This window comes from Uranotaenia lowii, chromosome 2 (assembly GCF_029784155.1).
Source record: "Uranotaenia lowii strain MFRU-FL chromosome 2, ASM2978415v1, whole genome shotgun sequence".
In the NCBI taxonomy this organism is placed as follows: domain Eukaryota; kingdom Metazoa; phylum Arthropoda; class Insecta; order Diptera; family Culicidae; genus Uranotaenia; species Uranotaenia lowii.
In genome coordinates, this window is record NC_073692.1 from 233,600,905 (window position 1) to 233,626,823 (window position 25,919).

The window sequence follows — 25,919 nt, forward strand, 5'->3', positions numbered from 1 at the left end:
AACAGTAAAATTCCTGTTACATAGTGTGTTCCAAATGTTATGAAAATTCTGACAGCACACTGAAATTTGTTCTGCAGTTTTCAATACTGGCCAGTTGACTTATCTTTAGGCTCAATTTTCAGTACGCAAATCTCCTTCAGGCGAGCCAATGATAAGTTTGGAGAGTCTGACATCATGAACTTCGCGACATCAATTGATGTATTTTGACTTCCAAAACCTTAGTGGATTTTGTTTGGCTTCAGTTCTGTAGATAGATTCAAAAAAAAAAACACAAATGTGTGAGATTTATGCTATCTTTTTAAGCATCTAAAAGCCAGATTTTTGTTACAAAAATTCAGTTTTAAGTTTGATACTAACTTTGTACTAGAATAAAATTTATCGTTAGAGTAATTTTCCAACAGTTTTTTTATAAGTTGCATAACCACAGGGGCTGAAAAACTAGATTTTTAGTACTTTATCGCTTGTAAAATTTACACATTTCAACCAAGTTTTCCTCAAGTTTTGAAACATATATCGCTAAAATTGAATATATTATTTGATTAAATTTATCTAATATTAACTGAGATATTTCAACTGTTACAATTTCAACTGTTATAAATTGAACTCGTTGCATATTTGCCGATTTGTTGTCGTTTTTTTTCCAAACCCGTCCTTTAGACGGGTTTTACATTTCGTTTCTTCTACCTACCCAAGTTTTTTTCCTCGAAAATCATTCCTGAATTTTACCTCATTTTACTAGCAATCCTAAATGGTTGAAACTTTTAGACCAAACTTTCAAAAAAATTTTATGAAGCATAAAAAACAATGACTTATTAAAAAATTGGTGCAAGTCCAAGTTTTCATGTTTTGAGGCTTCTTTAAGCTGTAGCTTTTAACAACTGTTTATCAAACAATTGCCATTGATGTGGATTGTTAGATTAACGTGATTCAAAGCATAGTGCACAAAAAGTAAGTTAAAACTATGATTGGCTTGGTTTAATGCCGATTAAAGTGAACCTCGTCTAATAACGAGTTTGGGCTTTGGCGAGTTGATTAAATAAAATCATGCTTAAATTCCAAATTTTATTCATAATGAGTGATTGAAATAGTGTGCATAATTCTTTCATATTGTCGTACAACGTCTTATTACGTTCATGAACATTTAACGACAAGTTCAATACCCAGATTATGTTGAGTGGTCCAAAATAAGTCCCTAAGGAATAAAGTAGGACCTATTTTCGACATGGGTCAAATTGCTATTAAAACCAGTTATTTTGCTTTTTCGAGCTTGCAAAACAGTTTTCACGTGTTTTATTTTATCATAGCTGTGAACATGTTTGTATTTGTAAAATTCATCACAGCTATGCAGCAAACCTCTTGAAAGTTGACTCCGATAATGGCACGTCCTCCTGAAATGGCCCTGATTCGGTCCAACTGTGAAAAATCAATGCTTTATTTTCAATTTTTTCTCCATTAAAAGCTTTCTTAAATAAAATTTTAGATGTGATTAGAATCATAAGAAGTAGCTTTAACTATATTTATTCAAAATTTTTATGAATAACATGATTTATGAGAGAAATATTGGCAAAAAGCTACAAGGTGGTCCAAAATATGTACCCGGTCCAAAATAAGTCCGTTACCCTATTGTAGGGTGGTAGCTACAACTCTATCCGTAAGGTAGTCGGCCCGTGAGGAACAAGGAGATGATAGGTGATGACAAGTTTATCAAATTAAAATTACCCTTCCGCTCATTTTCAACATCATCTTATTCTAATCTTCTATCCGTCTATAATCTTTCAATTCTTAAATATTCTTTCTCAAAGAATATCACATTTCACCGATATAGCCGATAAAATAATTTCATAAAATAAATTTTTCTTCATTTCATAAGTTTACAGTATTCAACAAAATTGTTAAATAGAAAGAAATATTAAATATTTAAAACATAAAAGTTTTATTTTAAATTTAATGAATATATTACTCGAAAAAATAAATTAACTCTGAAACTAAAACATCTAGATTTAATCCAAAATTATCCAATAAAAAGTTCAAAATCAGTTTTCGCTTTTATACAATTTTGTTAGTTCAGCAGTTATCTACGGTTGATTTTCTAAAATACTAATGTACAAATTTTAGAACTTTGAAACGACATATCACGAAAACTAGAAATAGATAAAGGACTAAATCTGACAAAATATTAAAATTCAATCTGTTTTTTAAATATTGGCATCAAAAACACTGTTCCCCAGAGTAATTGTTAAACATTTTGAATTACTTAACGACATGATTTTTTTTACAATTTTTTTATTTATTTTGAATAAACGATAATCGGGCACATAAAAAGTAATAATTCCAGTAAATGAAACTATAAGTTTTAATATTATTTGAGACTTCTTTCAAGAAATTATACTTATTGTGTGATGTTCCACTTTATCTTAGAAACAACTGAACCAATTATAACAAACTTAACATCATTGAATTTAAAACCCCAACATTTGTAATAAATATTTTTGTTTTTGTTGAGCTTCAATATTTTAGTTGGCAATCAAAAAGTAGAGGCAATTGTTTATTCTTCAATTTTTATGTTTAGACAGTTGTTGATCTTTTTTTCACTTATCATTTTCTTCTCAAAGTGTTCATTGGTAGTTAATTTTTTATTCGATTAGACCAAGCCCACCGCAAATTGCTATTTCGGTCGGTATTTTAGATGTTTTGATTGGTTGCGTTTTTATCTACTTTCTTATTTTCGCACCCATTGTTGCGATCCAGGTTTGTATTTGTGTTTGTTTATTTTCTGAAAGCGACGACTGGCTGCGTTGCTACCGGGTTGCTACATAAACGCATCCTGTAACAACCTACTGCTCGAATGCTATTTCTCGAATCAAGTTAGCAACTGTTGGTGCGATGATGAGTTGATAGATATGTTGCTGAATGTACTCGATTCGAGGTTTAGCAACCATTGGTGGGCTTGGTCTTATAGCATCCTTTTCAAAAGCTGAAAAGCCGGGCTTATTCACAATTCTTAAGAAATATTAAAGCATTGAAAGTAAAGATAAAGTAGTTACCTCTACATTTAATATATATTTCTCAAAATTTCATGATATTGGATAAAAAAGGTTTTACAAACTAAAACTAGACACTCTAGGTAATTCACAATTAACACACGAAGTATTACAGGACACCAAAGTTAACGTTCTTACAAACGGAAAAAAAGGATTCAAAATTACCTTTTATGTCGACCGGTTTCAGGCTTGATGTTGCCCACCTACAGGACGATGTCCGACTGATCACACGAAGAAATTACTGACAGGATTGTTCTACGAGTTTACTAGTATTCGTCGGAAGATGTTTCGTTTACGAAATTTTTCGTTTGGTGAAGGAGAAAAGCGGCGACATAATTGGTGGGTCTTCTCCATTAATTTCTAGGAACTACATAAAACTAATGAAAATCGACTCCCATGCGTTCAAATGTGAAGCTTTTCTCACACTTTTTTTGAAGATCACTTTTTCCCAGTTTATGGCGTGATCCATTTCCGTTGCGTGGGCGGCTACGCTGGATTCATTGACCTTGTTGTTGTCTACAGCATTTTTCTATTCTTTAAGTCGAACTATAACTTGTGACGAGTTTGGCCAATGTAAACAGCTGGGCAACTCTCACAGGGAATTTCATGGATTCCAGATCTCTCTTCTAGCGGAATATTATTTTTCAGGGAGACCAACCGATCCTCAAGGGTGTTGCCGCTCTTGTATACTATTTTCAGACCGTGTTGAGAAAGGATTTTTATTATCCCATTAGTTAGTTTAGGGGCTGTGAGCGAATTTGAAAAAAAAGAAAGACATACATAGATGTTTTAATTTTGGAACCAACTGTTTTACATTGGGCTTTTTAGTTACGTTTTTTTCTGTCGGGGAGAGAGTTCACTGAGACCATTAAGTTGATCTATTGTGGTGTTACCCCGCGTTACTATTTTTACTTTGCTATGCTACTTGACACCCCTGCACTATTGGTTGAAGTTGCAGTTGTTTACCGGTAGCACTACGAGCACACACATATCTATTGAGGTAGGATCTCCAAGTGCAATCTAAGATCCCTTGAAAAAATCCACCCACATGCATGTTCTGCATCATTGAGATGTACAATAGACTGAGTCGATTTGGGGTAATTTTTGAATTTCTTAAACCCTGGAGTCTAAAAGCTTCGTTTTGGTCCATAACTCATCCATGATTTTTTTTTGCAGAATTTTTAAGTAACGTTTACCTGAGTAAATTTAAACTTTTAGGTTTGTATGGGAATTGAACATTTTGTACTGAAAAATCAACATCATTTTGGTTTCTTCTGTTGAACCGAGCCAGCTAATGGTTGTTTTCCAATTTATAAATTTCCTAAAGAATATTTTCCGCTGAACAATTTTGTCGAAGGCCGTTACTTCGTAATTTATCAGACAAAAAAGTTATAAGGTGTTGAATTGGGCTACGCCTTTCGGCATTGAAAAATAGTAAATTCAGTTGACATTACTGCTGGGTGCGTATTCGAGACCGTTTGATTTTAAGGAAGTGTTATTTCAAAACAACACTATGCATTCAAGGGTTAAAGTGGATCTATTACGCACTACATAGCATTGAAGTTATAAAGTGCTGTCAATATGTATTTATAATTCTCAATCGCCAATACCCATTGTAAACAAAATAAAGGACATTGGACAAATACACTTTAAATTATAGATAGCATTGTTTTTACTACTGGTTCAACTATATACTAACCATTCACTCCCGATAACATACATATGTTATCTATTCGAGCAGTTTTAAAATCCGGAGGCCTAATAGCTCGGGCTGTTATCAATCATTCTATAAACAAATACCATTAGCTCTATCGGCACAGTTGGTTTCGGCCACTGACAAAGATTTAAGATGGAAAATAGAAGTGCTTATTGTATCGTTTTATACATTTGGGTGATAGTCACAGTCGAGCTGTTTTTTTTTTTAAATAGCAATAGATTAAATCAGGTACAGTATTGTCTTATCAAACTGTTGTTTTTAATAAGTACTGAAAATGTTTAAATAAGTACTGAAAGTCAAATTGTACAACCAAAACTTTCCAGATTTTCACTATCGGAGTTCATATCTGTCCTGTCCTGATACTCAATAATGATAACTCTCTGTTCACACTTATTGATCGCCATTTTAAGAATTGATTTAAGCTTATTGATGATAGTTTGAGTCTTGTCAATTTGATGATGCTCATGAATGTAAAATATACTTCGAAGTATTCGGTTTTCAAAATCATAATTTACAGAGATCCAATTCAAATCTCTACTAAAAAGGACATCACTTTTTACTGATAAGCCCGATAAATTAAAGTAACAAACATAAATTACGGTGATTAATCTCTTCATAAAATTCAATACAAATCGTTAGGAACTCTCTTTCAGAATCTTTGGAAAGGGACGGATACAAACCAGCTTAATAGATGATCAAGTTTGGAGTTTTAAGGTATTGGCCATTATTCGAATTAGGCAAATTTGGCTTAACATGGCATCAAATCGGAATGACTTCAAGAAGTAACTGCGAGCAGATGGAAATTTGTAGAAGGAAAGAAATCGTTACGTATCAGGTATCAGAATGGGGATTGGCTTAATAGCGGCTCGTTATCAATCATACGGGAAAATTGTGCCGTTTGAATATACCTCCCCCCATATGTAACAATTCGTAACGTTCGAGCTCATCCCCTTCCCAGCTAAAAGCGTTACGTAATTCATGGATGCCCCCGAAGAGTTTTTCTATGTCATAACCCAACGATCGAAAATCTCGTATACAGATCGTATAGAATGCATAAGATGTAAAAATTTACGAGCTTATAGTAAGGCTCTACGTATAACGCCAAGGTATCTGTTTATCATCTGGACTTATGCTCTCTATAAAAAAATACTCCTTAAAAATACGAGCTAAACATCAATATCATATAAATTGTCCTTCTTGGAATTTAAAAGTAAATCTAAATGGAAAAACGTCTCCTTTAACCCGAATCTACCTTTATTGTCAATCAATGGATTTGCTTTGCCAAGCAATTGAACGTTCATTGACAGAATCTGGGTCTCGGTCGTATCATTCATTATTATCAGCTTCGTATTTTCAAGTGTAGAGCAAATTCACATAGCGTCTAGGAACCCATTTTGATAAGCCATAATACAACCCATAAATATTTGACCATTGGAAACACAATACAGTCACTATATAAAACTCGTGCGAAGAACGCGTCCATGGGGGGGGGGGGGGGGGGGGTGGGTTGGAATCAAAATTCAAATTAAGCTAGAAATAATAGCAATAGGGGAACATGTTCTATTATGCCCCACCTAAGCAAATCACTGATTTGCTATGTATTTCGCGTACATTATGTGTAAAAAAGAGTGTACTCGTTGGAGGAAAGTGTTTTCTACAAACGCTTATGGTTTTTTATTACTTATATTCATTAAGTTGCTTTAAAAACACGATTTTGCAAAACCATATTCAAAGCCACAAAACAAAACTGTGTTGCAAACACGCGCCGCTGTGTATTTAATACGCGCCTAGAAGCCGAACACACCCGAAAGCAACCGAAGGCCGAAAACACACTAAAACTAACAGACACTTTGACTAGAAAGAAAATCAAAATGACCTAAACAAAATTTTAAAAAAATCGAAAGTAGAGTTTTTTTTGGACCAAATCAACGCTCAAAAAATGGTTTTAAACTTTTTGTTCACTTTCAATGAAAACTGGTCGTTTTAAAAAATTAATGCTTTTTTCAGCCTACTCCGATTGGCGCGTTATAACGAGCGCATGGGCCGTGAAAGAACATACCCATAAAAAGCATAATTTTGCGAGTTCAGTATGATTTTTTAGCATAAAATCATTTTTTAGATTCTCCTCTATCGATGTGTCAAAAAATATTTTCTTATTCGTTTTTCTCTACTTGGTGACACCTTATTGAAAGTGTTTTAAAATTTAGATCGAAATGAAGAAAAACCTAAATTGTGAAATTTTCACGACACAGGGGCATTTTAAGGAATAATTCATACTTGGACGACCAATTTAAAACCATTTAAAACAAATTGGTAATATTTTGCAGGCTTAAAATGTTTCAGATTCTTCAAAACAAGGGTGGCGCGTATTAGCAACATGGGGCGTTATATGAACTTTTCACCTACCAAAAAAAAGCAAAGTAAATAAGAAATTTGATTTTTAGAATCATTTTCTTAACACATTTTTTATCGGAGGTGGTCAAATGACATTTTTTTTAGCTTCCAATGACTATAACTCCTATTCTAATTGTTTTTCGCAAATTTTTCTTCATGACTATTCTTATTTTCAAAAGGAAGGTATTTTTCATTTAAATATTTTTTTAAAGTTTGTAGATTTTGAAAAACGTATGTGGTATGTATATCTATTTATACCGCCGGGGGTCAAATGACCGTTAACACCTTTTCCGCTAAAACTCTCTTGTTTCCCAACCAATTTTTACAAAATTTATAGTTTTGGAAAGCTTCACGTAACTGAAATATAGTTCTCAGACAATATTCAGCTACAATCAATTTTTTTTTAAGTTATTAGGAAAAAATCCGAAAAAACATGCTTCGGGAAAAAGACTATAAGTCAGTTTTTAAGTGCTCGAAGAAAAATTCACTTAGTGCCTGAAAAAGCTGAAGTTAGCAGTTATGTCTTGCAGATATGAAAAAATAAATAATTTTTTTAAGATCATGGCTACAAAAAATGTAAAAAAAACTGGTGTAAAAACTGTACTTTTTAATGAATCAACCGTCAAAGCCGTTCCAGAAACGAAAAACAAACAAGCATTAGCGCAAATTTTCTGGTTTTACTTTCAGAGAAATGTTTATCATATTTTTATCAAGCACTAGGTGACCCGGTGTGCTTTGCTACACATTTCAAAATCGAATGATATTTTCAGAATTTAATAAAATTTTTATTGTTTTGTTGGCATTATTTTAAATCAAATTATAACATAATTCATAAGCAACCGCTATAAAATGAGAGCTGCAGCTGGAGTTTCGGATTGCAACACAAATATAACTTAAACTAATATTCTGATTCTTCATCTATAAATTTGTGTTAAATATCTGGTAATTTTAATCTGTATCTTTAAGCTTCGCCGGGTCTCAAATTATCGTACGCAAACAATCCAACTGATAAAATATGGTTGTTTTTGCTTGATATATTCTGGATTTATGCTAAAAAAGTGATAAGAGAGCTCTCCCCCCCTTTCCTTCCCTTCCCCCCATTCTGAATGTAGATCGGGATTTTTAATAATCATACCTATTTTTATCGTTCCAAAAAATCTTCTTGTATCAAATTTTGTTCCATTGGTTGATAAGTTTTTAAGCTTCACAACAATATTTATATGGAACCCCCTCCTTTCTTCTCCTCTCTACACTGTAAAGCGTAACCAAGTACCTTTCCATGCCATATTTGTTTCCATTTGTTGGCTTCGTTAGCATAAATTGAGAACTTATGCTAACAAAATTGTATTGGGCTCACCTCCCTCCTCCTATGTACCTACTCACTGAAAGGATGATGGTATCTCAGATTTGTCCATTTCTTGGATTTTGTAAAAAAGTAAGTTAGATGTAATCTTTCTTCTTCCCTTCCTATATTCCCAATTTTATCATCCCACTGCAAGAAAGGAATTGTATGACATAAAAAAAATTTCGTATTGAACTACCATCCCATGCCAAATTTGGTTTTACTTGCGTTGTAAGTACCATCCCCCTCCGTTCTCCCCATTTGATGGAGGGGTGAGAACTTAATATTCACAAAAGTATTTTTTTGTACTCAAATACTTTTTGATAGCAAATTTTATTTCATTTGCTCTATTAATTGTCGAGTTATGCAAAAAAAAATGTATGGAAGCCCCCCTTTCCCTCTTTATATCTTTCCACTGAAAAAAGTGGGGCTTCAATTAATAATAGAATCATTCCTCGTATCCAAATACCCTCATATGCCAAATTTGGTCCAATTTGCTCGATCAGGTCTCCAGTTATACTGAAAATTGTAAGGGAGACCTCTTCTCCCCCTTTCCATCCACCTTTTTGAAGGAGTGAGGGATACCAAACATTCATAGAAGCATTTCTCGTACCCAAATATCTTTCCATGCCAAATTTGGTTTCATTTGCTCTTGTAGTTCTTGAGTTATGCAATGAAAATTGTATGAAACTCCCCTCCCTCTTTCCTTTCTCTTCGCTGTAAGAAGGAAGGGGTCTCAAACAATCATTAAAACATGTCACGTTCCCAAATATCCGCCCGTGCCAAATTCGGTTCCATTAGCTTAATTATTTTTTGAGTTATGTAAAAATATATAAAAGAGCCCACCCCCTTTTTAAATCTCCCTACTGGAAAAAGGGAGGGGTCTCAAATAATTATTTTATTTTTATTTATTATTATAATCATAGAAATATTTTTCGTATCCAAATACCCTCCCATGCCAAATTTGGTTCCATTTGCTTTATTAGTTTTTGAATTATGTAAAGAAAAATATTTAAGAGACCCCCTCCCTCTTTCTACTGGAATGAGGGAGGGGTCTCAAATAATCATTGAAATATTTTTCGTATCCAATTACCTTCCCATGCCAAATTTGGTTCCGATATCTTGATTAGTTCTCGAGTTATATGAAAAAATGTAAGGTAGCCCCCCTCCCCCCCTTCATATCATCCCACTGAGAGGAGGGAGGGGTACCTCGTATTCATAGAAATATTCCTCTTCTCCAAATACCATACCATGCCAAATTTGATACCATTTGCTTGATTGGTTCTCGAGTTATGCGAAAAATTGTCTTTTGTTTGGGAGGCCCCTCCCTCCCTTCATGAGAGAGGGAGGGGTCTCAAACCACAATAGGAACCTTTCTCTGCCTCCAATACCCCACCCTGCCAAGTTTCACGCAAATCGGTTCTGTAGTTTCCGAGTCTATAGGGAACAGACAGACAGACAGACAGACAAACAGACAGACAGACAGACAGACAGAAATCCATTTTTATATATATAGATAGATTGCACCGCCAATGTAATTACATCACTAGAACTGGTATGAAATGGCCTTTCTTGTTCATATACCTAGTGTTATTGCTTAAATCTTTTGTTAACATACTCAAAATCCAGTGAAAACCCCAATTTAGATGTAAAGTCTCAGAAAATGCAGATTGATAAAAATTTCTAAAAACAGCTTCCTTTGAATAGCTGCCAAGAATTCTGTGCTTCGTGTTTTATAAATCTAATAATGCCAAAATATCACAAAATACGTCAACTTTCAAATTCAATTTTTCAAAATTTTTCAAAATTAATTTGAACAAAAAAAGTTTTAAAATTAAAATTAAAAATTAAAAATTTTAGGTTCTCATTCAAGCTAAACTTTGTTAGTTCGTGATATTGAGGATGTTTTTCATCTACAAACTGTAAAATAGATTACAATATATTACTTCGGTATAGACATTTATAAATTTTTCAAGATTTATATGCTTTTTTTAGTGTTTTGGGGTTAAGAATAAAAAATCCTGTTTTGAATTCATGTGTTTAATTTGTCGTTCATGTTTGTTTAATGGAAGGTATATGAAAGGTCCTAGAAAATATCTAATTACATCAGAACGTTCCTTGAATATTGGAGATTCGATTCCAACATAAAAAATTTGGTTGTCGCTGACTTGAAAAATTGACTTTTTCCAGCTTTTTGGGGATTTGAACCACTGTGCGCCGGGGGGTCAAACGACCCCTAACACTTTTTCCGCTAAAACTCTCTTGTTTCCCAACCGATTTTTACAAAATTTATAGTTTTGGAAAGCTTGTTACGTGACTGAAATATAATTCTCAGACAATATTCAGCTACAATCTTTTGTTTCAAAGTTATTAAGAAAAAAAATCTGAAAAAAACATGCTTCGGGAAAAAGTCTGTAAGTCAGTTAAGTGCTCGAAGAAAAATTCACTTAGTGCCTGAAAATGCTGAAGTTAGCAGTTATGTGTTGCACATATGAAAAAAAAATTAAATTTTTATAAGATCATTGCCACAAAAAAGGCAAAAAAGTGGTGTAAAAACTGTACTTTTTAATGAATCAACCGTCAAAGCCGTTCCAGAAACGAAAAACAAACAAGCATTAGCGCAAATTTTCTGGTTTTACTTTCAGAAAAATGTTTATCATATTTTTGTCAAGCATTGCACCGCCAATGTAATTACATCACTAGAACTAGTATGAAATGGCCTTTCTTGTTCATATAGTGTTACTGCTTAAATCTTTTGTTAACATACTCAAAATCCAGTGAAAACCCCAATTTATATGTAAAGTCTCAGAAAATGCAGAATGATAAAAATTTCTAAAAACAGCTTCCTTTGAATAGCTGCCAAAAATTCTGTGCTTCGTGTTTTATAAATCTAATAATGCCAAAATATCACAAAATACGTCAACTTTCAAATTCAATTTTTCAAAAATTTTCAAAATTAATTTGAACAAAAAAAGTTTTAAAATAGTCAGCGTTTTTATTGAATTTTTTTAATGTGAAAAATTAATCTTTTTCAGCTTCATATTTTGTAATAATTTTCAAACAAATTGTTTGTACCTTTTGTCCTTTCTAGGATACAATGTTTCAATTGACAGCGACAATATGTTCAGTGCTAGAAATTCTTAGACTATAAATCCTGATTTTGAAATTTTATATACGTTTTACATATTTAGTTTATTTAAAATCTTTTTTTAATCGATCATGATTTTTCCATTAATTTAAGAAAAGTTAGAAAATTATACATATGAAGTAGTAACTTTAGAGCTAAATTTTAATGCGCAATGTTTACTTAATTTGGATTTGCCTCATGCTTTCAATATATTTAACCAAACTTGAAATATCTTTAATTTAAAAACTCAAAATTCTCAACCTACAATAATGAATTGAACGTTTATGAAATATGTTATGTTATGTTATTCTGAACATCAAAAATAAACTTCATTAGACTTAGTGGAAGAATTTCGATATAATCTTATGTCGACTTTGATTAATGGCACTTTTGAAACAAAATTCAATATTTTTTCTTCATTTTATCAAATTAAAACAAACATTAACTAATTTTTTCGATCTTCATATTTTGTATTGATTTTCAAACAAATTTACGAATTTTCTAGTTCAACTAATTTGATATTTAGAAATTTTAATCTGAAGTTTTGATTTAATTTGTTTAATTTCGAATCGTGACAAAAGATTTTTTTTTTGAGTTTTTGTGATGGTTTAAAGAAGGTAAATTATTTATTGGGTTTTTTTTTGTAATTTTAGCTTAATTTGATTTCAACCATCAGTTTTTTTTACTTGAAATATTGACTCCAAATAAAGATTAAAATATGTATGACGAATAAACTCAAAACTGCAAAATTGATTTAGCTCTAATACAAATCTTTGATAAGTATAAATTATAAGGAATATTTATTTTAACACTAAACATACCGACACTTTGTATATACCTTTTCATACCGCGAGCGGTCAAATGACGGCAAACACTGTTTTCGCTAAAACTCCTTTGTTTCTCAACCGATTTCTACCAAATTTATAGTTTTGAAAAGCTTATAATTCGACTCAAATATGTTTCTCAGACAATTTTCAGCTACAATCAAAAACTTTAAAGTTATTTACAGTACAAGAAAAATTTTATGAAAAAACATGCTTCAGGACAAAGGTTGTAAATCAGTTATTAAGGGCTCGAAAAAAATTTCACTTAGTGCCTGAGAAAGCTGAAGTTAGAAGCTTTATGTTGCACATATGGAAAATTTTTTTAAAAATTTTCTAAGATCATGGTCACAAAAAATGTCAAAAAGTTCTGTAAAACCCGTACTTTTCAATCAATCAACCGCCAAAGCTGTTCCTATTACAGTAGACAATTTTGAAAAAGTGAATTGAAAAGTAGACGTAATTTGTCACATTTTGGCATCTTTAGATTTTTAAAATACTAAATACATAATTTTTGACGGCTTTTCAAAGGTAGTTGTTTTGCGAACTTTTTATGAATCTGGATTTTCTGAGACAATCCCTACACCCAAATTCAGCTTTGCACTGGATTTTGAGTACGTTAACGTATAGTTTAGGCAATAAAACTATATGCAAAAGAAAGCAAATTTCATGCCGGTTCTAGTGATATAACTGCATTGGCGGTGCAATGCTTTACAAAAATATAATAAATATATTTCTGAAAGTAAAACTAGAAAATTTGAGCTAATGCTTGTTTGTTTTTTCGTTTCTTTTCATCCGTCTTCGTGTGCAAAATAGCTTTGAGATATTACCACCCACTGCGCCCGTCTGCCAAGCAAGAATTTGTGCTGTCTTCTCAAAATTCAGAAACTAGTTCACTGTTTTATTTATCATATTTTTGCCAAGTATTGCACCGCCAATGCAGTTACACCACTAGAACCGGTATGAAATAAGCTTTCTTTTGCATATAGTTTTATTGCCTAAACCTTACGTTAACGTACTCAAAATCCAGTGCAAAGCTGAGCTTAGGTGTAGGAATTGTCTTAGAAAATCCAAATTGATAAAAAGTTCGAAAAACAGCTACCTTTGAAAAGTCGTCATAAATTATGTACTTCGTATTTCAAAAAATCTAAAGATGCCAAAATGTGACAAATTACGTCTACTTTTCAATTCACTTTTTAAAAATTTTCTACTGTAAAAGGAACAGCTTTGGCGGTTGATTGATTGAAAAGTACGGGTTTTACACAACTTTTTTATATTTTTTGTAGCCATGATCTTAGAAAATTTTCAAAAATTTTTGCCATGTGTGTAACATATAGCTTCTAACTTCAGCTTTCTCAGGCACTAAATGAAATTTTTTTCGAGCACTTAATAAATGATTTACAACCTTTTTCCTGAAGCATGTTTTTTCATAAAATTTTTCTTGTACTGTAAATAACTTTAAAGTTATTGATTGTAGCTGAAAATTGTCTGAGAAACATATTTGAGTCGAATTATAAGCTTTTGAAAACTATAAATTTGGTAGAAATCGCTTGAGAAACAAGGGAGTTTTAGCGAAAACGGTGTTTGCCGTCATTTGACCGCTCGCGGTATGAATAGGTATACCACATACGTTATTCGAAAACCGTAACACTTAAAAAAAAAATTAAAAACGCAAAAATACTTGCATTTCAAAAACAAAAATAGTCCTGTCGTTAAATTTGCGAAAAAACAATTATATAAGGCGTAATCATCGTTTAAAGTTCAAAAACCGTCATTTGATCGCCTCCGGTACGTTTAGTGTTAATTCCAGAGTTCAGACTCGGCCCCATTAGCTTTGTTTTAATTTAACATCTAATTTAAATTTTAGATGTAATTTGTTTAGAAAAACATTTTTTTTCAATGTTATATAAAAAAATCGATACATATTTTCATGATTTTTTGCTTCATTGACCGCTAATTTGAAAGTTAGTTAACCGTGGGATGAAAATAAAAATCACAAACCACTTCTTTGCATTGCCAATGAGTTGGCTTATTATTAGAACCTTGGCAAAAACATTCTATGAAATTATTTAAAACAAAAAACTGCCATTTTTAAGAACTTTTCAATATGGATACAGATTTTTTGATTGGATGATAATCCCATAATATGTTCCCGAGCAGACTTTGATGCCCAAATTGATAGCAAACTGAGACCATAATAAGGTATTAACAGCAAATTGATAGCATTTTTCGCTGTCAAATTTTGTACGAGAGCAAAATAAGGCATAATCAAGCTTTCATAAATTTTAATTTGACAGCATGCTGATACCTCACTTTGGAATCAACAGCAAACAGTTAGCAAAATTTGGAATAGAATTTTATTTGATAGCAAAACTAGGTATAAATGAGGTGTCAGTTTGTTTTACAAAATATAAATCCGAGATCAAATTTAAAGCATTATTTGCTATTGAATTAATCGAATAGTAGCTTCAATTTTGACTGAATACAAATCGGAAAGAAGAATTATAGCATAACCTGAAGAAGAATGTTTCCATTCATTTCTGCATAAAAATATAAATTGATAGCAAAACTGGGCACCATTGAGCTATCTATATTTTTTAAAATACAATTCAAACTCAAGCATTCAAACAGCTAAATATTATTCGTTTTTTACATCTGCTTTTATTTTCTGACCTGTTGGTAAGAGACTCTTGTCTCCGGTTGTGTATTTGATATATGATGTGTGTTAGTTGAATGTATAGATGTTTGTGAAATGCTCGTGAAGTTATCATAAAAATGTAAGGATTTTAACTTAACTCTACCACATACAAGTATTTAATTATGTTCTTGGTTTTATCGCATTTTTGAGCTTGATGCAGCACTGTAGAAGGTTTCAAACTATTTCAATGCATTTAAAATATAAAAGAACAATTTAAAAAAATAATATGCTACTCTTTTAAAACACTTAAAACTATTTTTAAAAAAGCTTTGAAAACGATTGAAAACACTGAAATTTCGAGAAATCTGGGTAAAACTTAATGAAATTGTGAGATAGATTCTGTGACGAAAAATTGTCCGAAGTATTGTGAAATTTTAGATTTGTCTGTGATTTCGACAACCTTGATCCAAACAATTTAGAATTATTTGGAATGATAATTTGGATGAAGCGGGTTATATTTACCGGGCTGAGGTAGCGAGACATTTTTCCACGTTGTGCACTTTAAAATAATCGAATATAAAAAAGCCACTTCTTGAAAACCGAACGACGATTTATCATTGTTGTTATTTTCCTGCATTATTTTGCTCAATTAATGAGACCTATCGAACGAAAGAAAAAAAATAAGCATCTACATTTACATTATGTCCACCATACATTCTATTTTGAATTTATAAGATTTTTATAATCCTAAATATATTTAAAGTTGAACTAGCCCTTAGAGCACCTGTACCCGTCCGTGGTCTATTCTTGGGTCTAATTTATACAAGAATTGAACCAAAGAAATTAGATCTGATCCTATGAAAAAGCTGGCAACTGCACTCGTGTTCCATTAACTGTCAAACGGTTTAGAACTGAATCAAATTGGATCCAAATCTTACCAGTTTTTGATCAATCCTTATACCAGCTCTAAAAAAAGTTTAGTTGAAACTGGTATAATGGATCACCAGTGTGGTTGCTCGGGTCGGAATTTGGGTCTAAACCGGCTGTTTGGACCACGGGTACAGGTGCCCTTATAAATCTGCAGAAGCATGTGGCTCGCTCCGGACAAATGAGCGTTTAGTTATGGAATTGATTATAAATTTGAAAAAAAAAATCTAATTCTTCTATGTAAACAATTATCCAAAAAACAATACTCATCATAAAAATAAAAAACATTTTTTCATTGCTTATTAAGTTATATATTAATTGAGAAAATCTAGTTTTTATCTTGAATGCAACCGCTACAATTTTTTTATTTATTTGTTGTCAACCTCAATAACATAAAATACCAGGCTCGCACTTTACGTTATATTTACATTAAACAATAAAATACATATTTTTTACATTTTCATACATTTCAAATAATATTGCACTTCACGAGGTAGATTAAAGATATATTTTTTACAAGTCACTTTTATTCATAGACATATATTGGACGTTACTGATCCAAACGTTATGCCAGCAAAAACTGTAAACAAACATTTTTTGTTTACAAAGTGTATGCAGTGCAGATACCGATTTTTTCTTGCGTAGTTTGATGCCGCGAGTGTCCTATCAAATCGTCAAAAATATTTAAAGAGTTCCCCGTGTTCCTTCAAACTCTTTCAAAGGAATTGAAATCAAGCTGGTCTGGAGGTGGTGTAGCTTTCACTTCTTCAACCCTTCTGTGCGCGGTGAAGTAAGTACCCATAAAGTTAATTGTCATATCCAAATTAATGTTTTTTTTTTGGTTTCATTATCATTGCAGGTACAAACTATCCGCCTAGCTAAACGAGATGATTTTTACAACAAAGGAAACAACTTCCGGATCTTCACCTAAAGATGTTCATTCGTACACAAAATCGATCAAACCTTCTCATCCTTCGAAAGGTAAGATATCTTCTTTTTTAACATCAATCAGTTGATTTTTTTTTCTCTGTTCCAGAAATGAAACCTACGTTGTTGAGATTATCCCCTTGTGGATGATTCATCCCTTTCGCGAAAACATAATCGACCTGCATTTGAAAACCAAACATGACACAATAACAACGATAACGGAAATTAGTAACAAAAATGAGAAATTTTCACATTACTACAAAGCACACTTCTCATCAAAGAGCGGTTCCGGAAAGATCAAAAGGCAGCTAACTATACAATTGGTAAGCTGTTTTTTTATATTTGATTTTTAGAATTCTACGGAACAATGACAGCATACAAAAATAAATGAAATTCTTGTATGCCCGGGAATCAAAGGAGCTTATATCGCGCAAACCTTGCATAAATATTGTGGAATCTATTTAACGTTTTATTAAGCACATAAAATATGTATCGGTTGTAGCTAAAAGTCTGACAATAGAGTTCTTTCAAAATGATAAGAATTATACAAAAAGAATAAATCAATGTCAATCAAATTGAATATTCACGTCCAAAATATACGGAAAAAATTAAAACTCGATTGTAAAGTGCGACGTGCTAAGAATAACGCCTTCACGGATAGGTGTCTGGGTCAATGCCATATTGCCACACATACATTTCTGTACTATGTTTATAAATATCGCCTGCACTTATGCAGGCAATAGTGAAGGCGATGTTCATAAGCTACGAATCATAAATATAGTAGAATAAATAGTAAACGATAATCAAAAAAACATCGCCCATTGTAAACGCCTTAATGTATGTATATAATGCAACAAAAGTTGCTTGCTTTGAAACAAATTTACTCGAAAGTTGCTGGATTCGAGTAACTACTCGAGTCTTTAATAACAAACTGATCGTCATTTTTATAGTAACGGGGGAAAAAAGGTTTATTTTATAGCTAACGACAAGAAGCTTAAGAAAGTTCATTTAATTCTAGTTCTAAGTAGAAATTGATAGTTTTCTTGCAGCAGAAGCTAATATGCTAAGATCGAGGAACTTTTGTAGTTTTTAGCTTCTCGGAGGACCAAAATATTTTCCTGTTTTCTTCAGTATTTGCTTGGCATTTCAAGATGCTCTAAGAGTGAAAAAAATGGAAGTTTCATGTTGAGTTAAAATTTTAATTTTCTTTCCCGACCATAGGACCTAGTCGTTTTGGTAAATTTTGGACTTTTCAGTAAACTTTCTACTTTCTTCAGTAGACATGAATCATCCTTATGGATGAAAATCTAAGAAACAGTTGCTGATTTAGTGATACTGTTGAAACAAAGTTTTAGAATGAAACCTTGTTGCTAACAAGAGCTATCCAGGTATTTTAAATTAAATAGTTTATTGCGAAAATTACAACTAATTTTATTTTATTTTTTTTAATGCTTAATCTGAATTGCCTGAATCTATCCAAATGATTTTAAATCGTAATGTACCAGAGAATTTTGTTTGTGAATTGACAATTAAAATGAAAAATTGTCCACCGTTCTGCACACAAAGAAAAACAGTTATACACGTTGCATAAGTAAAGGCGATTTTACTGCGGCCAGTGGAATATATGCCTACGCTATATAATTTTTTTAGATGCGTCCTTTACTGTCTAAATGAAGGCGATTTTAGTATAGGCCTTGTTCGTTTTTGCCACATCTGATTTTGGCATATGTGGTTGTTTTCAAAAACAAAATTACCTTATAGTTTTCGTTATAATAGGTCCAATATAATTAAGATCAACACCAAAAATATGTTTTTACATTCTCTTATGATGATAAAATACAACAACAAAAACCAAAATTTATAAGAAAATTCTAATGTATGTACCCAAAAAAGATAAATAGATGAAAGTTTATCAAAATAAAAAAAACAAATACTTAAATTAAGAAAAATACCAAATATGAAAGAAAAAACAAATTTTTAAACAAAATAAGCAAAGTGCTAAATACATCAGAATCATGATAAAAAAAATACTTAAAATAATCGAATATTGACTAAAAAATTCCACACAATTAAAGCAAATTGCGCTATCACGCCAATAGAGTCAAATTTGCTTTAATTTAGCTTGACATAAGGTGGTACACAGACAAAAAGAGAGGAAACATTTTCGACCTGGTGAGCAAAGTGATACCAAATTTTGCTTGTTTTGAGGCCCAATTCATTCCTCATAGTTAGAATGTTTTGAGAGCATATTGGTGCCAAATTTTGCTGTCAAAGAAATTCTATTGATGCCATGAATAAGCATCATTTTGCTCTCCAAGCTCTCGGAAAATGAGGTGTAGTTAAGGTCTCAGTTTTAGCAAAATTTGGTATCACTTTGCTAACCAAGTATGAAAATCTGTGCTCTCATTTTTACTGTGTACCACCTTATGTCAAGCAAAATGAGAGCAAGTTAGGCTCTCAGGGCGTGATAGCAAAATTTGCTATAATTTTGCCATAAAAGTCTGCTCGGGTTTTTCATCAATTATACAGCTAGGTACAGTACATTTTTAACGTATTTTTGGCATAGAGTTAGCGCCGAGCGGCATTTAAATTTTGCAACCTCATTTTTGGGTGCAGTAGAAACTAAAAGAATTCAACCGAAAAAAGAAGTTCGTTTTAGATGTTTCAAATGACAAGATTCTGTAGATTGAAAACAAAATATCATGGTAAAACATTAAACTAAGTTTAACATCTTTGTTGTATTCAACTTTTCAATGTATCATTTTTCTAAAACAGGTGTAGCAGCTGCTGGGGCATTAAATTATGTTTTATTTTCATTTAAATAACAAAGTTGCACATGTTTAAAAAGGTTATTAAATTGGTTTCATTTTATTATTAAATAACTTTTACACAATGATTTAAATTTAGGACGAATAATAACTTCCTTATTTTTGAGTGTAATTTGGTTTTTGTGTCGTTTTGCGTTGCCGTGTATTTGCCGTAATGCAAAAGGTCGCTTAAACCAATTCGGCAGGTTGGTTTTTACGACGTAATGCTTCGTCGCGACAAAATCTGTGCCAAGTGATCAAAGTGATGAAAATTCGAGTAAATGTGAAAGAAAACTGTGTCCAGGAGTGATCATTATTGTTCTAATAGAATAACTGGATCCGAAATTGTGTTGGGTGAGTACCATAAGCTTCAATTTTCACTGTGTGAATAGTCAATATTATTATTTTTTCATTACGGAGGCAAACAAAATAATAAAAAACGATGGATGGTTTTTCACACTCCTCGAACGGCCAATTGCGCTTATGGTAGTGCTCAGATATGTTCGGGTGGACTTCTAAGGGCCAGTCCCACAGTGGTATATTTACAAATGCCATCGATCAAAGATTTCCGCTTGCTAACTGGATTGGATTATCGATGAACATCTTTCTTCAATCAACTTCGAATAATTAAGTGAAGATTTCGGCCAATCCAATCAGTTTTGCTAACAAAATTATCGATTGATCAAAAGGACGTTTGCGCCTAAGGAGAAATGCAGATTGCCGTAAGTACATCTTCATTGATAAGAACTGAGTTAATGCAAATTTCAAGTACTTTCATCGACTTTTTTCGGCGAGTCGATGAAAACAGCAAACAATTTATCGCGGCGATTAAACCAGTTAATCAAATTTCAAGTACATCATCATGTTCTGCGTTCAGTTCGATATTAAATTTCTCATTTGCAGGCGAATTTGACCAGCAATCATAAAATAAGAATTAAAAAGGTGTTTCAGAACTTAAACATCGATTTTCTCAAAACATGAAAAGTGGTTCTTACGACCTAATCAAAACAAACTCTAGATTTCTATGATCTTTTCCTATCTTTCGTATTTTATTGATTAAAGTTGGCGGATAACCTGGCAATGTGTTAAGAATAATTGAATCTTTTGGAATAAACCAGTGGCTCCAGAGAGTGTTTTTTTTTAAACATACATACAGGCCCTCGGGACATCTTTGTGCGGCCCGCGAAGCTTATCTCAAATTATATTTATATTATGTTTTTTTTTTACGAACGAATGTTTATTATCATAAAATAGCAGTCCCTACTGAATCAAAAATAATGTATTAATTGCTTGATCAAATATTCTCGTCACTTATTGGCAGTTGCATTAGCCCCATAATCATTCAGATTGTTCACTTTTTTGTAGGATTTCTCGACAAAAACAATATCTGTAGTTCTGTGATTTAACCCACAAAGTTTGTAACGACTACTCAAGAAAACATCATTTTTGGTGCCTATGTTTCAACAACTGATTTGGTTATGTGATAAGAGGGAAACAATTCTGAAGAAAGAATTGATTGATCATTCCAAACTGAACTATTTGTTTCAAAATTATTTAGATAATATTCAACTACCAGAAAATGTCAATGATGGCCTACAACACATTACAACAACTTACAACCGTTTTCTCTCAATATCTACTAAAACACTCAATAAAAAGGTAAAACTAGAAGGCAATTGTTGCCCATGGATGTCACTAGACCTTTGGACACTTATTAGAATAAAAAATAACCATTTGAAACGTTGTAAGCGACATCCCGATAATGTCCAACTCAAAGTAATGTTGAATCATATAAACAAAAAGCTGAGCTTAAAAAAAACAAGAATGCAAAAAACAGTATAACGAGCGATTGTTAAACAATACTCCAGATTCCAAGCTTTGGAGAAACATAAATACACTCCTTGGTAAAAATAAAATCACCGCTCCAATAAATCTTTCTGATGAAGAAGGCGTAACACTAACAATTCTGAGATTTGTGAAAAATTTAATAAACATTTTTTCTACGATTATGAAAAAACTAGCTAAAATCCCATCTGGAAATGATCCTTTGTCGCATATCAATAGTGTATAAAATACAATATTTTTACGTCCAGCTAGTGTCAACGAGGTTCGACTAGTAATTCTATCTCTTAAAAATAAAAAGAGTCGTGGACCTGATGGATTTCCTGTAGATGCGTTAAAAAATAACAACGAAATTTTCTCTGGTATAATCATGCAATATTTTAATCACATGTTAGAGATAGGAGTTTATCCGTATTGTCTCAAAGTTGCAAAAGTTATTCCCATTTTAAAGGCAGGTAATCCGCATGACGTAAATAACTACCGTCCAATTTCAACCTTAAGTGTTTTTAGCAAAGTTTTTGAAAAACTTCTAATGCATAGAATTGAAAATTTTCTAAATCAGGAAAATATGCTGTACAAATTGCAGTACGGTTTCAGACCTGGATCGAGTACGCTTATTGCTATAACAGAGTTAGTTGATTCTATTATTTCAAAAATTGATTCTAAGAATATCGTTGGTGCTTTGTTCTTGGATATTAATAAAGCCTTCGACACAGTAAACCACGACATATTATTGTCCAAATTAAATGAATACGGAATAAGAGGTGCTGCTAACAACATCCTTCGTAGTTATTTCAGTCAAGAAACATTGATATTGGTGTACCCTAAGGAAGCAACATTGGTCCGTTACTTTTTCTTTTGTATGTAAACGATCTTTGTAATTCACCACTTAAAGGCACAGCTCGATTATTTGCTGATGATACAGCTATTTTTTATTCAGCTGCATCAACGAATGTTATAACTCAACAAATTAAAATGATTTGAAGTTACTATCAACATATTTTAAATGCAACTTGCTTTCTCTAACCTATACAAAAACCAAATATATGTTGTTTCGTTCTTCACATAAAAAATACTGTCAAACAATGACCCAATTATGGATGGAATTGTTATTGAAAGAGTTCATTACTTCAAGTACTTAGGAATTTACTTGAATAAAACACTTTCTTGAAGTTGTCACAAAGAGAACCTAGTAAAAAAAATTTCTCCTCTTTGCGGTGTTTTGTGGAAATTAAGAAACTTAGTGCCCCAACATGTTCTTTTAAAGTTTTACTATGCATTTATTCAGTCCCATCTAAACTATCTTATTTTGATATGGGGAAGAGCCTCCTTATCACATCTTCAAAAATAGATATTTGAAAAACTTCTTCAGCCTACCCCTGCCTTTTCCTACGAATGCCAAAAGTTGGTAAGATGTCCTTAATTAAATAAATAATAATAATAATGGATTGAATTGAATCATTATACTTGAAAATTAACAATCCACATTACCAAAGTCATAAGATTTTCATGATTCAGTCTTAGAAGACTTAGGTATTTAAATTAAAGAAAATTTATGAAATCTATTCTATTCTATTCTAATTTGTTTATTTATAGAGGATTTTAACCAACATGGTCATTCGTCCTCTTAGGAGATTTTTAACGTTTACACTGTTTCTTAACTCTAGATTTTATCTAATATTCTAGCACTTTTCAGAAAAATTATTAGTTTGTCTTCGTTCATTGCGCTTAACGCATTTATGAAATCTGTAAAAAAATCTAGAATCAAAAATTTAAATTGAAACATTGACGAACAAATCTGGATAAAAATATGTGAAATTATAGATTTTTCATAATTTTTAAACCCTGTTCAATACTCAATGCAATGAATTCATACGGAACTTCAAATTAAAAAATAATCACCGTTTTTAGAAAAAAAACTGAGGCTTCACGACAAAATTTATATAAATTGTGGGCACAGAAAAAAATCGCTATGGTTAAGCTCCACGAAACTTTTAAATGGAAGTGAAAACGAAAAATTCCATCTTATTTGTTCGAACAAAAACAGGGTATTCTCAGAAAACACATGTCCTGCTTTTTTGTTGAATTTCCCGCCGTCCCGCTTTTTCCTCAAAATGTCCCGCTTTTTTTCTTTAAAAACTTTTACAAAGTTTCATGACTTCCACATCAAAAAAGTAAACTTTTGCATCAATTTCAATTCATTGATACAACAAGAAAAATCTGTTAAATACGTCTTTTTTCTCAAAATAAGCAGAATTTTTCATAGTTTATATAAGACAATACTGAATAACTCTTAAATTACAGTAAGATTATGATTCAGTTAAGTGTTCTTGGATCACGTTCAATCAATGTAATGTAAATTTTAACTTTAGGGGAGAATGAGGATACTTGATCCCTGGGGATACTTGATTCCTTAGCTATATCTCGAAACTGGAACGTCTTACAAAGATCAAATGTTCTAGAAAAATGTGCCAAAATGAGGAAAATAACAATGCTTGTAGTTTAAAAATTTTTAACAAAATAATTGTTTGAGTAATTGAATTTTGTTTGAAAAATTTCACAAAATGTAACTTGAAGATCTTTTTTCATCACTTTAAAATGTTCCTTACATGGGAAAATTACGAAAAAAATATTTGTTCCAATGTATCAACCGTTCGAGCGTAAAATGAACTTCATAATGCCATATATTCAAAGCGATGGAAAACTCCCAACTTTTTTCAGAAAAAGTTTTCTAAAATGTTGATTATGGGTACAATTGATCCCCTAGAGTTGGGTACAATTGATCCCCCTTTCAAACGGCATATTCTTCTTCTGAATTGATTGTTATGATTGCTGATTACGAAATTACCAATATTTATCCAAAAACTAATAATTATCAAACAATTGTTTGAAGAAAAGAGAAAAAATAATTAATTTTCTCTTAATTATAAAAAAAGCGCCTTAAAGTATGCAATGTTATTAGCGTTGAGACAAAGTTATAGAATTTTCTTCTTATGTCTGCTATAAATTGTGAAATGAGAACACACTTGACCAAAATAGTCAATTAACATTCTATCTTGGGGTTTTGTTTGATTTTTATACAAGGATTAGGGCTTCCTGAATAAAAGATCAAGTCTCCTTCAATAGGGGATCAAGTCTCCCCTAACTTCAGAAAAATCGCAATATTTTTACTCCCACGAAAATGCTTCTAGTTCATCAACGGGTTCAAGTATCGTTCTAATTTTTGGAGCAAAGAAACTTGAAGTTACAAGCTGTCAGAAAATGTCAAAGACGGCAAGTTGCTATATTTTCCCAAAAAGATATGGTGAAAATATGAAAAGGGGATCAAGTATCCCCACTCTCCCCTAATGCTTGCTTCCAAATGATTACAGCAGGGAACAGCATTTTTTGGTGCTTATGTTTGAATTATTGTTTTTGGATGATTTTGGCGTCATTTAGTTATATGGCGTGTGGGAACTTTGAAATTGACCAATTTTGGGTAAAATCGATCATTGATAACTGACGAGCCAACAAACCTACTTGAAGAACAAAAACTGATTTAGAATCCTTTGAATATCCTCCATCTTATCAAGGATTGAGATTTTGTCTAGATATTCTATATTCAAAGATATATCGCTTTAAAAATATTAAATTCTACAATTTTTAGAAATTTAAAACGATAACATTTCTGACACTGCTGGAAAAGCGAATATTTGATATTAAAGATTTTAACTTACTTGGGAACTTTGTTGAAAACTGCAAGATGATTGTACTTATTGCTTAAGAAATATCTAAGATTTAATTTGGTAAATATTTCCTAAAAATGTTGTCAAAATTCCATTTTTTGAAGAATTGGGAAAAAATAAACAATAAGAACTTCTATAACTTTTTTCTGTGAAGTAAAAATGACTCGCGGTCTTCGAGAAAGCTAATCATTGAATTAAAACCTTCAACTTCCAAACCTTTATAATGTTCTACAGTTTTGCCAAAAAAGTGCACAAATTTATTCAATGAGTTTTCATCTATTTTCCAAAGTTATCTCGAAAACAAGAGCTAGGTATTAGAAAAAATCTAATTGAATATCTTAGTTAAATTGCCTTTTATCATACACAACCTTTTTCGACTCAATTGTCCAAAATATACAATGATGGAAGTTTTCTCGAGTTTTCGAATTTTTAAAACAAATTTGAAATGTATTTGTTATTACTCAGATATTTTTACGTGGTATCAAATTCGCCGGCAAGCCTATTTTAGGTAGATTTCTATATTTTTGGGCAGTTCAAAGTTTGAGCTTCAAAGTCAAATTTGCTATAAGTTGCACCTATACGAAAATTTGGAATTGAAGAGGCATAACTCA

At 31.9% G+C, this 25,919-nt stretch overlaps 1 protein-coding gene across 1 annotated transcript in view; it reads left to right on the plus strand.

Moving 5' to 3' along the window:
* The window catches only part of LOC129742409 (solute carrier organic anion transporter family member 74D), a 56,563-nt gene that overhangs the window by 28,710 nt on the left and 1,934 nt on the right, over positions 1–25,919 (plus strand). The window lies entirely within an intron of this gene.